At 36.9% G+C, this 15,607-nt stretch overlaps 1 pseudogene; it reads right to left on the reverse strand.

Moving 5' to 3' along the window:
• Nucleotides 1-2,910: 2,910 nt before the first annotated feature.
• Nucleotides 2,911-3,029, reverse strand: LOC129875312 (5S ribosomal RNA; annotated as a pseudogene).
• Between the last annotated feature and the right edge of the window lie 12,578 nt (nt 3,030-15,607).

Raw genomic sequence — 15,607 nt, forward strand, 5'->3', positions numbered from 1 at the left:
ACGTTCCTCGACATTATTATATGATATATGGATCGGACCGAACATTCCTCGACATTACTATATGATATTTGGATCAGACCGAACATTCCTCGGCATTTCTATATGATACATGGATCGGACCGAATGTTCCTCGATATTAGTATATGATATGTAGATCGGGCTATCGTTCCTTGGCATTATTATACAATGTGCGGATTGGGCCATACGTTTCTCAGAATGTACTTACTATATACATAGATCGGGCTGTATGCTCCACAACGCTAATAACATATATGTGCTTATGATGACAGAGTGATGATTATGACACTAAGTCCCATAAAGGGCCGGGTACAGTATTGATTATATAATGACACTGAGTCCCATAAAGGGCCGGGTATGGTATATGATAATGTGATGATACCAAGTCTCATAAAGGGTCGGGTAAGGTATATGTAGGACTTTCTTTTATACGATGCGAGTACGGTAAATGGTTAAATGTTACACTTGCCTCCTACATCCCTACACCAACTGTAATTTTCTTATGATGTCTATGCTTTACATACTCAGTACATATGTTGTACTGGCCCTCCCTTTCTTGGGGGGGGGGGAGGGGGGGCTGCGTTCATGCCAACAGGTACAGATACACACCTTGGGGATCCATCAGCGTAGGAGTTCCACTCAGCAGTTCAGAAGCGCTGCATTGTGTCGGAGCCTAGTTTTGGTATTAACCCTCAATGTATATATTAATTTGTTCATGGGTACAGCGGGCACTCTATCCCGCCTTATGTTACTGTTCTTACTCTTAGAGGTCTATGGACATGTATATGGGTTGTGTATGGTTTGTATATGCATGTATGTACCGTGATGCCTATGATATGCCTCAATGTCTTATATGTTATCCTACTTGTTGATGTGCTATAACTTAAACAGGGGACAGATTTACTTACAGATAGTAGGGATATACGCGAGTGCCCAGTTCAGGCACCCGTCATGGCCTATGGGGTTGGGTCGTGATAAAAGTGGTATCAGAGCAGTCCTTCCTAGGAATGTCTATAGACCGTGTCTAGTAGAGTTCTGTTTATTGGTGTGTTGTGTACCATATCTATAAACAGGAGGCTATAGTACATTTAGGATGTTACCTTTCTTTTACATCTAAGATCATGCGATAGATCCAAATCATAGGAAAAACTCCTTAAACTAACCTTGGATTTGAACAGAAAGGCGACATCAACAGAAGAAAGTAATTGACGATGTTGGGAGGGACGAAGCACGCAGGTAAGGAAAGGTATGAAAGAGATATGTTGAGTAAGGTAGTGAGCTTGAAATGTAAAATTGAAAATTAAAAGGAAAGTAGACAGAAAAGTGTAACAAATGCAATTTGAGTTTGACACATAAGGTAAGTCCATTATTTTTATACGGTTATCGATATTGTAAGCCATGTGTGGCTATGATATGAATAAATATAAGTTGGCCCTATGAGGCATTGTTGGTATTTCCTGAGTGCAGGTTTTGGATAGTAGGATAGTAAGGAATATAGAGGAAACTTTGCCAAATTTGTTTTTGGAGATAGAAAGAGAATGGGATATACGGTTGTAACATATCTTGAGAGATCGTATCCAAGGTAACGATAAAGATGAAAGCTCATGAAGTAGAGAAGGGAATTGTGTATATGTAACTCCACTTTGGAAATTAGTGGGATCCCTCGAAGATAGGGAATAGAAATTACAAAACAACTAAGGCATTTCGAAATTATCAAAGGAACAAGTGGTACCCATTGGAAAAAAAGTGATAAACAAAACGTGAGACACGTGTCATCAGAGTATAAGTGCCCCAAATGAAGAATCAAACACTATTATAAGCACTAGTGACGTACTGATTGGGATGAATGAAATGTGGCTTCGGCTAAACTACTATATTAGTTATATGACTTGAGTACCAGTACTTGGACTAGATTGGGTACTTGTTATTGAGAATTCTAAGCACTCCATGGTTATATTAAGGTTTCTTACAGGGGCAATCTAAAGTATAGGTGAGTTAACAGAGGGTGTAGACATGGTGCAGTATGTCAAATATGTTGGAACACAATTATATGCGTATGAACAGTTGAAAATAAACAGAGGATGACATGGGTACACCCTAAAGGGGGAAGTGGACAAGAGAAATACAAGTGTGAGAGAAAATCAACTGACACTGTCACATGTTGACAGGACCGCTTAAATTTCAAGCGAGATCCTTTACTGGCACGAGTTAGCAAGAGATCAAGGCCAACAATAAATAGATAGAAGCTGCGGTATCTAATACCGTGCGAAGAATCATGGGTGCCTACAAAAGGGGTGAATACGATAAGAGAGTAGGACTGAGCAAACTAAGGGCCGCAAAAAGGGTAGTAGGGATGTGTTTGAGTAAAGATTAAGATATGTCAACAACGTCTTTGGTCGCTGATATCAGGATGTACAAGTAGCAAGGAGAATACAAAATCTCATACGGTTGGAAATGAGGAGACCAAGGAGTACGTAAAGGAAGAAAAGAAAGAAATAGGCCAAAATAGCATTAACACGAGTAAGTCCTAGTGTGAAGTCGATATGTAAAGCAAGACGGGGCAGGAGACGAAAAAACTGCGTTTACCTTATACCAGTGGTATAAGAGTAGTTGTGCAACCTACGAATAGTTATATATAGCATAAGACCAAGTGGAGGAGTACATGATGAAAATGAGTTATGATATTTTGAAGACGTTACAGAGGAATACGAAGAGAAGTTAAATCAAATAGCCAAAAAGGACACAATCATGGTTGAATTAAAAATCTACCCCGACACCTATTGTAAGAGAGAAGAAGAGAGGGCAAGGCAAAAATGAAGACTAGAGAGAAGATGCTAAGGTAAATCTTGGGCAAAGATGAGTGCCTTCACAAATTATTGCAAGGATGGCAATGGAATGTGCCACGAAGACTTCCCGGGTGGTCACCCATCCTAGTACTACTCTTGCCCAAGCACATTTAACTTTGAAGTTCTAGTGGGATACGATGCGTTAGTGCTGCTATGATCGCACAAGATGGGAGAATCCGAACTAGCGGCGTATAAACGATACTAGATTATGTACCTAGAGTTTTATAAGTTACGATAAGGGAATTGTAAAAGAGATTAAGCAAAATAAGTAGGATTAGCCGATTACTAATAGATGGCGTACTTGTATGCCACAATTCTTTAACATAATACTAGTTAATGATAAGGCAAACTACAGAACGGCTATACATGTCATTGTGTGAGGGTACTTGAGCACAACTTGGTAGCCAACTCTGATGGGCAAAAAAAGCAAAACCCAAAAGGCGAGGGTACCAGTTGATGTCATCTAAAGAAGGCAAGAAGTAATATATAAGGTCGAAGATTCCATAATATGACCTTGGCTACAAGACTCACTTTGCACTTCCTGGATAGATAATTCTATATAGAATATTATCCGCAGATTAACATAACAGCCCATGTTCCTTCAATCAGGGACTACCTATCTAGTCGAGATTATGTAAAATTATAAGTTAAGAGGGTGGTGAGACTTTACGAAGTTCCTATAGCTATTGTCTTAGATGAAGGAGCCCGAGTTACAGTCAACTATTGAAGATCAGTCTAAGAAGAGATTGGGAAGACAGATAGGTCTTCGTACACCATTGTACCCTCAAACTGAAGGACAAACTAAGCTTACTAGCTAAATGCTATAAGAGGTGTTGCAAGCCTATATGGTTGAATCGAAAGGTAGCTTGGATAGTTGCCTACTACCTATCAAGAGTATTTACTACGTCAACTATCATTCTAGTCTCCAAATGGCCCTAGAAGAGACTTGGTATGGAAAAAAAAGTAGGTCTTCAATTAGTGGGTTGATGTTGGTAAAATGCGACTAATGGGCCCAAGCGTGGTTCAATAAGCCATTGAGAAGGTGATGCTTATTCAGGAGAGAGTGTTAGCAGCTCAGAGTCGACAGAAGTCATACGTAGGTAATCGACGTCGACTTTTAGAGTTTCAAGTTATTGATTAGGCATTTCCGAAGGTACCACCCAAAGAGAAGGTAATAAAATCCAGCAAGAAAGGGAACCGTAGTCCCAGATACTTTGACCTTATCAGATCCTCCGCCGAATAAGCAAGGTTGTCTATGAGCTGGACTTACCAGCGAATCTCGAAGCGGTACATCTAGTCTTCCATGTATTAATGCTTTGCAAGTATATTGGTAATCCAACCTGGGTATATCCCGTAGAGGGTATCCAGGTCACAGAGGAGTTATCCTATGAGAAGCAACCTATCGCCATCCTAGGTTAGCAAAGTAGAAGATTGTGAACTAAGGACGTAGCTTCCGTCAAGGTATTATGGCGAAATAATAAATCGTGAAGAGATGACCTGGGAATAGGAGGAGGAAATGAAACACAAGTATCCGTACCTACTCCTTATGCTACAGGTAATCCTAACCTTTGGTACTCTGATAGTGATAGCTTAATGAAAGTATGTGTTATTGCAATAGAAAGGAATTTCCATATAATCTGTATAAGATCTTAAGGAAGGTTTTGGTTCACATTTGAGGACGAATGTTCTAAAGGGGGGAAGGATGTTACACTCTATACTTTTGTACTTTGGAACGTGTTCTTAAGTCTCTTGAAAGGCTTTTAAGTTTCATGGAAGGATCATAAGCCTCTTAAGTTTTTTAAGGTTTTCTAAATTTTCTTAAAGCTTCTAAAAGCTTCTTAAGACTTCTTAAGAACTCTTAAGCTTCTTAAGAGTTGCCATGTGAGCCGGATAATCTATAACGCTATCAAACAACTCTAAGGGAAAGGAGAATGTGATACCCCATAGTAGAGAAGATTGGAAATAGAGTTATAAGAATCCGAAAGAAGTTGGAGACGGAATAATGAGTCGTAGGACATGACTTATTTACGTAAGCTACCAACTTGTAAATCTTACATACTTAAGCAACTGGAGTACATACCAAGCTTACGTAGTAGGGATTACATAGGTTCATAAAATAAAGTGAGATTACGAACCCACGAGGAAGATAAGGGAGTGCCATGTGGAAGCACGAGAGAGTGCCATGTGGCAGCAGCTGGAGCAAGGATGGTGGACCCCACATGCCATATGGCAGCCTATGATTGGAGGAAAGGGGTGTGTTGGCCCAATGAGGGCTTGACACGTGTCACCACTTAGGGCTTGACATGTGTTACAACTTAGGGGTTGATACGTGTCACCCCCTTAGGTGGCCTATATGTATATGTCTTATGACTTATTAAAGTTCCATACTTATCTAGAAAATTCAATAACAAGAAAGAAGAGAAGAGAAGAAACTAGAGAGGGAGAGAGTTACGGTTTTGGAAGGAAAAAAAGGTGAGTTCTTTCATTTCGCTTCATAAATTAATTATATAGAGTGTATCACGATGTTATGAAGGTGTTAGTAATTAAAATATATGTTTTGGAGCATCCCAAAATGTTAGTAAATAGCTACGAAGTTTTAGGCGTGCTAAAGGAACTTCCGAGGCAAGTTTCGATGAGTTTGACGAGTTTCGGGAAAGGTAAGGGCTTCCCTTTAGAATTGGAGTTTATGATGTTTTTATGAGGTATATTACATGTCTTAAATAAGGTTGTAAGTGGAAAAATTGAATAAGGATGCTTGACGTTAGAAACAAACTAAATTGAAGTGGTTGTAGCTAAATCGAAGTCGAGTAGTGGGTTGTCATTGTGGTGCTGTGGGTGCAGCTGGTTGGATTGCGTGTTGCATGGCTTTAAAGTATTTTAAAAGGGTGTGGGTTCTCCTGGTTGCAGCCACACGACCCTCCATTTTGTATGGTTAAAGATTTTGTGAAATAAAGATTAAAAACTCTATTTTTGTATCATAATTTTGAGCTAGTTGTTTGGAGTTGTATTGTGTAATATTGAGGTGGTTTACTTGTATATATGCTACTGGCTGTTGTTTTTTTTATGGTTGTTGACACTGTGGCCGAGTTGAAATCTCGGGAATGTTGAAGTTACAGGGGAAATGCTGCCTGATTTTCGATAGCATTGAAACTAGTAATAAACTAGTCGAGGGTAATGGATAAGGAAATGACTCCTATTATACTTAGTTGTAGAGTGGGATATTGGAAAGTGAAAGGCTAGTAATATTAGTATTACTTTCATGTCAAATAGGTTAAGGAGGTATCAAGGCAAACCGGATTTCAATTAATCCCGAAAAAGGTATGTGAAGCTTTCTCTTGGCATGTCTTTGGCATAAGTAAGTAAAGCTTTCTTTTGGCATATCTTAGCCTTAAGTGATTGATATACGAAATGTGGGGATAATTCCATTTATAGAACCCCAAGTATGACTTATAAGTCTTATTCACTTCTCGATGGTAGAATTCCTATACTAATTGAGTTATATCCTCTTAAGGCTTCTATAAGATGGAGACTAGTAAGTATGTGAAGTTATCTCCTTTTTCTTGGCATGTTTTGGCATAAGTACGTAGAGCTACCCTTCTTTCCTCTTGATATGTCTTTGACATAAGTGTGGTGCTATGATGGTAAGGTAATGCGATAATAAGGTTATGATACTGAGCCCATGACGGGCCGGGTACGATATATGTAAATGATGACTCCTTGAGGAAAAGTAGAGGCTAGGTAAAGCTTATTCTTTCTCTTTATTAAAGCATGTCCTAATTGTAAGTAAAATATGATACGAGCTCTGGGGTAAATCCACTTTTAAGTCCATAATATAATCTGTATCTCTTATTCACCTCTAAATGTCAAACTCTTGTAGTAATTTGAACTACTTTCCTTGAACTCCATTGGTTGAGTAGTACTGGATGCACAAGCTCCTAGCCCTAAGGACTATGTGACGACGGGTATCCCTGATTCTATGAACTATTAGTATTACTTTAGTACATGTCTAGGGTCCTCGAGTTCCTAAGTGATCTAGGCCTCAATGGTATTTAAAAGGCACTCGAGATGGCTATACTACTATTTTGGTCCTCAAATGATAGCTTAATCTTCTTACATTGTCAAGTCTCTGATAATGATTTAGATTGTATATGGTTACTCACTACTTTATTCGTGTATACTGTAATACATCTTTCACCTAGTCCCAGGGCGGCTATAATATAATAATTATTATATGGTATATGGATCGTGCTGATCATTCCTCGGCATTATTATATAATATGTGGATCGGACCGAATATTTCTCGGTATTACTATATGATATGTGGTTTGGACCGAACGTTGCTCGACATTACTATATGATATATGGATCAGAGTATATGTTCCTCGGCATTACTATATGATACGTGGATTGGACCGAATGTTCCTCGGCATTATTATTTGATATGTAGATCGGGCCGTCATTCCTCGACATTATTATACGATATGTGGATCGGGCCGTATGTTCCTCGGAATATACTTACTATATACATGGATCTAGCTGTACATTCCATAATACTAATAACATATATTTGCTTATGATGATAGAGTAATGATTATGACACTGAGTCCTATAAAGGGCTGGGTACGGTATATGATGATATAACGATACTTAGTTCCATAAAGGGCCAGGTATGGTATATGATAATGTGATGACACTGAGTCCCATAAAGGCAGGGTATGGTATATGTAGGACTTTCTTTTATATGATGTGAGTATGGTAAATGGTAAAATGTTATACTTGCCCCCTATATCCCTTCGCCAACTGTAATTTCCTTATGATGTCTATACTTTACATACTCAGTACATATGTCGTACTGACCCCCCTTTTTATCGGGGAGGGGGGAAGGGGTTGCGTTCATACCCACAGGTACAAATACACACCTTGGGGATTCGTCAGCATAGGAGTTCCACTCAGTAGTTCAGAAGTGCTGTATTATGCCGGAGCCTAGTTTTGGTATTAACCCTCGATGTATATATTAATTTGTTCATGGGTACGGTGGGATCTCTATCCTGCCTTATGTTACTGTTCTTACTTTTAGAGGTCTGTGGACCTGTATGTGGGTTGTGTATGGGTTGTATATGCATGTATTTACCGTGCTTCCTATGATAAGCCTCGTCATCTTATATGTTATCCTACCTGTTGATGTGCTATAACTTAAACATAGGACAAATTTACTTACAGATAGCAGGGATATACACGAGTGCCCAGTTCGGACACCCGTCATGGTCTATGAGATTGGGTCATGATATGAAGGAACAGTTAAAAGATCTTCTGGATAAAGGATTCGTTAGGACGAGTGTCTCACCTTGGGGCGCTCCTATTTTATTCATGCGAAAGAAAGATGGTTCCTTGATAATATGTATTGACTATCATCAGTTGAACAAGGTTACCATAAAGAATAAGTACCCTCTACCAAGAATCAATGACCTTTTAGACCAATTTTAGGGTGCCGCTTGTTTCTCTATAAGATAGACTTCAGGTCAGGCTATCATTAGTTGAAAGTGAGAAAAAGTGACATCCTGAAGACAACTTTTAGAACTAGGTATGGTCACTATGAGTTTCTAGTTATGTCCTTAGGTTTGACTAATGCTCCTGCAATATTTATGGCCCTCATGAATAGAGTGTTTAAGCAGTACCTATATATGTTTGTTATTGTATTTATTAATAACATACTGATCTATTCGAGAATAAGGAGGAGAATGCAAACCATCTCAGAATTATTTTTCAAACTCTCAAGGAAAAGGAATTATATGCTAAGCTTTCAAAGTGCGAGTTTTGGCTAGAATACGTGGCATTCTTAGGCCATATTATTTTTGTTATTGGCATTCAAGTTGACTCACAGAAGAATGAAGCCATAAAGAATTGACCGAGACATACATCCTTGACTGACATAAGAAGTTTCTTGGGTTTGGCTTGCTATTATAGGAGATTTGTTGAAGGATTTTCATTTATATCGTCTCCATTGACCAAGTTGACTTAGATAAAGACTAAGTTTCAATGGTCCGATGCTCGTGAGAAGGGCTTTCAAGATTTGAAAATGAGGTTGACTACTGCTCCAATTTTGTCCGCACCCAAGGGAACATACAACTTCATTATATATTGTGATGCATCCAGAATTAGATTGGGTTGTGTGTTGATGTAAAAAAACAAAGTTATAGCTTATGCTTCCAGACATATTAAGATTCACGAGAGGAATTAATCGACTCATGATCTAGAGTTGGCAGCGTTAGTATTTGCTCTCTAGATTTAGTGTCATTAACTTTATAGCGTGCGTGTTGATGTGTTTATAGTTCACAAGATTTTGCAGTATGCGTTTAGCTAGAATGAGCTAAACCTGAGACAGAGGAGATGGCTTGAGTTGCACAAGGACTATGACATGAGTATTCTCTACTATCTAGGTAAAGCTAATGTTGTTATTGATTCTTTTAGCATGCTGTCATTGGGGAGTACCGTTCATGTTGATGAAGAGAAGAAAGATTGGTCAAAGAAGTGCATATACTTGCACTTGGGAGTTCTTCTTGTGGACTCTAATGAGGGAGGTGTGATTGTTCAAAATATGGATGAATCTTCATAGGTCACTGAAGTAAAGGAAAAGAAGGATCAAGATCATATTCTCATCTAATTGAAAGGTGATGTTCATAAGGAGAAAGTAATGGCTTTCTCCAAAATGGGAGATGGAGTGTTGAGATATCAAGGCAGGTTATGTGTTCTCAGTATTGGCGATCTCCGAGATAGAATAATGGCAGAGGTCCATAGCTCCAGATATTCCATTCGTCCAAGTTCTACAAAGATGTACCGCAACTTAAGAGAGGTCTATTGATGGAATGGTATGAAGAGAGAAATAACAGAGTTTGTATCTAAGTGCCCAAATTTCCAACAAGTCAAAGTTGAGAATCAAAGGCCTTGTGGTGTAGCCCATAATATAGAATTAGCAGAATGGATGTGCGAGATGATCAACATAGATTTCATTACAAGTTTACGCCGATCTCGCAAACAACGTGACTCTATTTGGGTGATTGTGGATAGGATGATAAAATCAAGCCACTTCTTGCCCATGAAGACTATAAATTCGGCAAAGGATTATGCAAGATTGTACATTTGAGAGATAGTCATACTACATGGAGTTTTCTTGTCTATCATCTCAGACAAAGGTACTCAATTTACTACTTAGTTTTGAAAGTCATTCCATAAAGGTTTGGGTTCGAAGGTAAATCTTAGTATCGCTTTCCATCTGTAGATAGATGGTCAAGCAGAGCGTATAATTTAGACCCTTGAGGATATGTTGACAGCCTGTGTTATCAATTTTAAGGGTAATTGGGATGACCACTTTCCGTTTATCGAGTGTTCTTATAATAACAACTTTTATTCGAGTATTAAAATGGCTCCATATGAGGCACTTTATGGGAAGAGATATAGGTCTCTAATTGGATGGTTTGAGATTGGTGAAGTAGAGTTGATAGGGCCAGAGTTAGTTCATCAAGCTATGGAGAAAGTGAAGATTATACAAGAAATGTTGAAAACTATATAAAGCCGTAAGAAATCCTACACTAATGTTAGGAGAAGAGAGTTGGAGTTTGAGGTCAATGATTGGTGAATTTAAAAGTTTCGCCCATGAAGAGAGTTATGAAGTTTGGGAAAAAATGGAAGTTGAGTCCACGTTACATTGGTCCTTATCAGGTATAAAGAGAATCACCAATGTTGCCTATGTATTGTAGCTTCCACCAGAGTTAGATACCTTTCATTCGGTGTTCTATATTTCCATGTTTAAGAAATGCTTGGGAGATCCTTCCCTTATTGTTCCTACAGAAAAAATATGAGTGAAAGATAGATTGTCTAATGAGGAGACATGTTCAAATTCTTGATTGCCAGGTTTATAAGTTGAGGACCAAAGAGGTCGCTTTAGTCAAAGTTTTATGGCAAAATCAATTCATTGAGGAGGCTACATGGGAAGACGAAGAGGATATACAAGCCAAGTACTAGCTTTTATTTATTCCTCCTAGTATTAATATCGAAGGTACTATTCTTATTCCTATCTTTGAATTAGTGCCTATTTGAGTTTTGAGAAATTTCGTGAGTTATTCTTGAGTTGATGTTTTAAAGCTCTTGCATTTTATTCATGCATTGAGTAAATTCTAAGAGAGGTCATTATTCGAGGACGAATGATTCCAAGGGAGAGATATTGTAACACCTCATACCATTTTAACTTAGAATGTTTCGAGAACCAAGAGAAAAATTGAGAAAAAAATAAAACTGGGGACAAGGTCTGCATCACGGACCTGGGAAAATATTTTGGTCTGGTGAAATTTTTGAGACAGTAGAGTTTACGATGTGTCTACATTGTGGAGAAGGAAATATTTGTTGAAACTAAATTTAGGGACCAGGTTCGCTAGTCAAATTTTGCTTGTCGCCAGTTTTAATAAGGGACAAACTTATCTTTTCCCCACCTTTCCCAAAGTTAACCTAAATATATTTTTGGACCAAAATCTGTCCCTTATCTGTACCCGATAGTGTTTTCTCTCATTAACACATAAAACCTTTTGAGAACAAGAATTGAAGAGAAGAGGAGAAGCTAGGGTTTAAAGATTTCAAGCTTAATCTTCAATTTTTGCTTAACAAATCTTTGTTCTAGGTATGTTTGACTATCATAACATTGGACTAAGTTCGTCCTCATGCCGTACATCTCTATATAGTTAAGTTAAGTTTCAAGATTGAGTTTTTAATTCTAGTGATGTGAATTCTTAAGTTATCTCTATAAATTCTATTGTGTTCTTGTATGTATTCAAATTTACCTTGATGAGTTTATTGAGTTGAACTTTTGAGATTATGGATTCATGTTTGCACTCACATGAACCCTATATGTGTTTTGAATTAATTATTTTATGCACTGTTTGAGTCAAAGAATGAATAATTATTTCTATTATTTAATTGAAAAATAGCTTGAGCATGAGTTGAGTTTGAGAAGCCTTTTATTTATCATTTTGAGCATAAGTTGAGAAGTCTCTTAATCACTATTTTGAGCATGCATTATAGAGTATAAATGAGTTGAGAACTTTAAACATTTATTTCAAGATTGAATTGAGAAGTAAAATCATTTCCTTAAATACAATCATTGAGTTGAGATCATGACTATTTTAAAGAGAAAAGATGAGTTGATATGAGTTGAACTTTGAGTTAAGTCCAAAAGAGACTAAATGAGTTAATTGAGTAGTTAGACTCACTTGAGGTATGAGTATGATAAATGTATTTTGGGAGTAGTATTGAGCATCAATTTGGGTAAGAGTATAGAATAACTCGAACCCCATAAACTATATACCCATCGTAGGATAGGATCGTACCGTTGATTCGGGCGACTCCTCATTTGTCTTAAAAGAGAACTTTTATTATTGGTCCAGCGAGGTGATGTCCCTTACCTTGTCAAGGTATTGGATGGATGTGGCAACGACATTGCTTCATTGTATTATAACTAGCTCATAAGTGATGGTTGTCGGTTAGATAAACTCTCCAATGAGTAAATTTGTTATTTTACAATGAATTGCATCTATCTACTAATATTTTGTACAATATTGGTTTACTCATATTGCATGCCTTATTTTGAGTTGAATTATTTTCAACATCTATCCTATTGAGTACTCTTAAGCATGTTTTCTTCCTATCTTTTTACATACTCGTACATTTTATGTACTGATGCTATTTAGCCCACATTGTTTCATGATGCAGACACAGGTTATAGAGGTTCTCAACAGGCACATCGTTGAAGGCCAGATTTCCATCCAATTTTTGGTGAGACCTCCTTGCATTTAGAGGATGTCATTTATTTCAGTAATTTCTCTTTATCGTAGTAGTCATTTGAGGTAGCCTTGGGCTTATCTTGATACCTTTCTAGTATTGAGTTAGAGGCTTGATACACAGAGTAAAGTGGAGTCAATATGTTTACTTCCGAGTTTGTTTTAAATTATAACTTTATTTATTGGAATACGAGGTTGAGTTAAGATTATTTTGAGTATTTTAAATATCTTGTTATATGCTCATTGATTGTTATGTTTTAAATGCCTACTTGAGTTCTAATTTCCTTTGAGTTGAGTCTTTCGTTGAGTGTGTGAGCCAGGTTAAGCGTTCACTGGGGACTAATAATAGTTTTTGAGTGTCGACCTTGTCCAGGGTGTGATACAAGATCGAAATAACGAAAAAGAAAAAACCCCTAAAAACCTAAGAATAAGAAAGTAAAGATAGAAGATAGACACAAGTAAAGGAACTTATTGGCAACAATAGCTAAGAATCAATAAAAGCACCAAATCTATAAGACCCACACAAGAGAAATAAATTCTCAAGTGCATTGTAAGTGTTGTCATTAAATAATGATATATTTTGTTTCTTTTCATCATAATGTTTATTGCTTACTGTAATTATTTTTATTCATCACAACTAGTTATAACTAGCTAAATCTCATAAATTGGGATATGGAACCTAGAGTAGGAATAAGGATATTGGATTCTTCACGCTAAAATCTTCACATGAAGGTGTTCTTGTTATGCATTAAGGTTTTTTTGTAAAGATTGTCTTTTTAAAGGTTGCAATCTGAAAATTATCTTTTTAATGGTTGCAAACATTAAGAGCTCACATTTAGTCTGCATTATTTGACCAAAGAAGTTAAAGATTAGGAAAAAGAATCATTGACAAGGCTTTGGGGATACCAGCACTCATCTAATAGCTTGACCTAGATATAGGATAGATAACCTAAGACATATGATGATGAACAAATTAAATCCACACCCAAGTTCCAAAAGGGCTTAAGGTGTAACTCTTCTAATTGTTTCGAGAGACTTTAGAAGACGATAAATTCATCAGTTTTGCATAATGAGCAAAGTTGAATGAGTCGATAGTGAAGTATATGTTTGAATTTTGGTATACAGGAACGATAACTCTGGTTCGTCTTTAAATATTTATAAGAAAATCATAGTATAATTTAGTTTAGTAAATGACCCATTTGAAATATCAATTATTAGATTGAAATTTCTTAATGAATTATAAGTTCTCTCGCCACATTCTCTATTGAATTCGATCCCAACCTTGTTGGTGTCATGACCCGAAATTGGGCCATGATAGTGCCTACCATAACCCCAATAGGCAAGCCAAAAACAAAAGTGGAAAGCAAATAAAAACACTAAGCATAACTACGCGGAAGCAATAATAAGGAGAAGAGGTCCCATAACACAGATATGTATCTAACGATACAAAATATATAAAAAAGCCCTAATGTGACCGAGAAAGACAAAACTATACATAGAAATCCACCCCCGAACCCGGTGTCATCGGTACACGAGCGTCTAAGTACAAAAAGACTATATACATCTGATCTGCTTAATCAAAATACAAACTATATAGACAATACACAAAAGAGGGAAAACAACAAATTTTGGATGCCAAGAACTCACCAAGATCCAATGACGATTACCACGGGAGATCCAAATTCAGCAAGGGTGGTTTGTACTCAGAGCTACATCATAAAAAGATGCAGAAGTGTAGCATGAGTTCCAAAACATGGGGTACTCAATAGGCATCATAGGCCTCCCTAGCTTAGATAGAGACTATATAAATAAAGAGGCATGATAGTGCTAACACTAAGACTTAACAACTAACTAGAGAGTTAGAGTCAACACGGACAGTGAAGACAATCAAGAATAACAAACATCCGACAACCAGACATGTAATCACAACACAGATAATGTGAGATGATGTTATATATATGCGACCAATGTATGTGTAAAGTAGGAGGTTTAGAAAGTACCTTTCTGGCTACCCTGTGAGCTCATCGAGAAAACTACAGAACTTGACGGAGCTCATTAACATGTGCAGTAAAAGTAAAACCTAAAATTTAGTCTACGAGCCATCATAGCTTATCAACGTTTGTAGTATGCATGAAGTACAACCCGAAATATCCCCATGGGCTCACGATATCAAGTAAAACATTCCATACTTCATACAAGTCTTAGAAAAATCTATATGTTTAATATAATTTCTCCCCTTTTATCCAGACTTTCATAAAAATGGTGTTTTTTCTCTAATTATCCAAGTCTCAAAAGTCAAAACAATAAATTTAAGGTAAGTAACTTTTTGGAACAAAAAAATCTAAAAATGAAGTATTTTCTTTTAATATTTCCATGTTTTCTTAAATAAAACCAATAACTCATTCCCATAGAGCCCAAAACAAGTAGAATTTTGTAATAAAATAGTTTAAGTGTCTCAATTATACCTTTCTCTTATTTCTGGTAAAAACATCCCAAATGCAAATGTTGTGCACATGAATGAACATAGTCAATCCATTCTCAATTCAATTACACCACATAAACAACCAGGTAGAAATTTGTCATGGTACAGTCATACCAACCTGGAACTCCATCTAGTCTAAGTCCAAGGTCTCAAGCCCACAAACATGATAATAATACAGTAAAGACCCAAAAATAATTAGAAACAAGCATACAATCATATAAAACCAACCAATGCATATAACTCTAAGTTTTAAGCCACCTAGAAGCATTCTAAGGATCTTATAACGTCAACCAAGACTAAGGCTTAACCTAATTTAAAGCTTCATGACTAAAAGCTAAGATAATAATTTGAAAATAGCCAAAAGTACAACTAAGGATCATACAACCTAAAAACTCTCTAACGATCAATGATACTCAATTTATATAAAACCTAACTAA

This window comes from Solanum dulcamara, chromosome 11 (assembly GCF_947179165.1).
Source record: "Solanum dulcamara chromosome 11, daSolDulc1.2, whole genome shotgun sequence".
Lineage (NCBI taxonomy): Eukaryota > Viridiplantae > Streptophyta > Magnoliopsida > Solanales > Solanaceae > Solanum > Solanum dulcamara.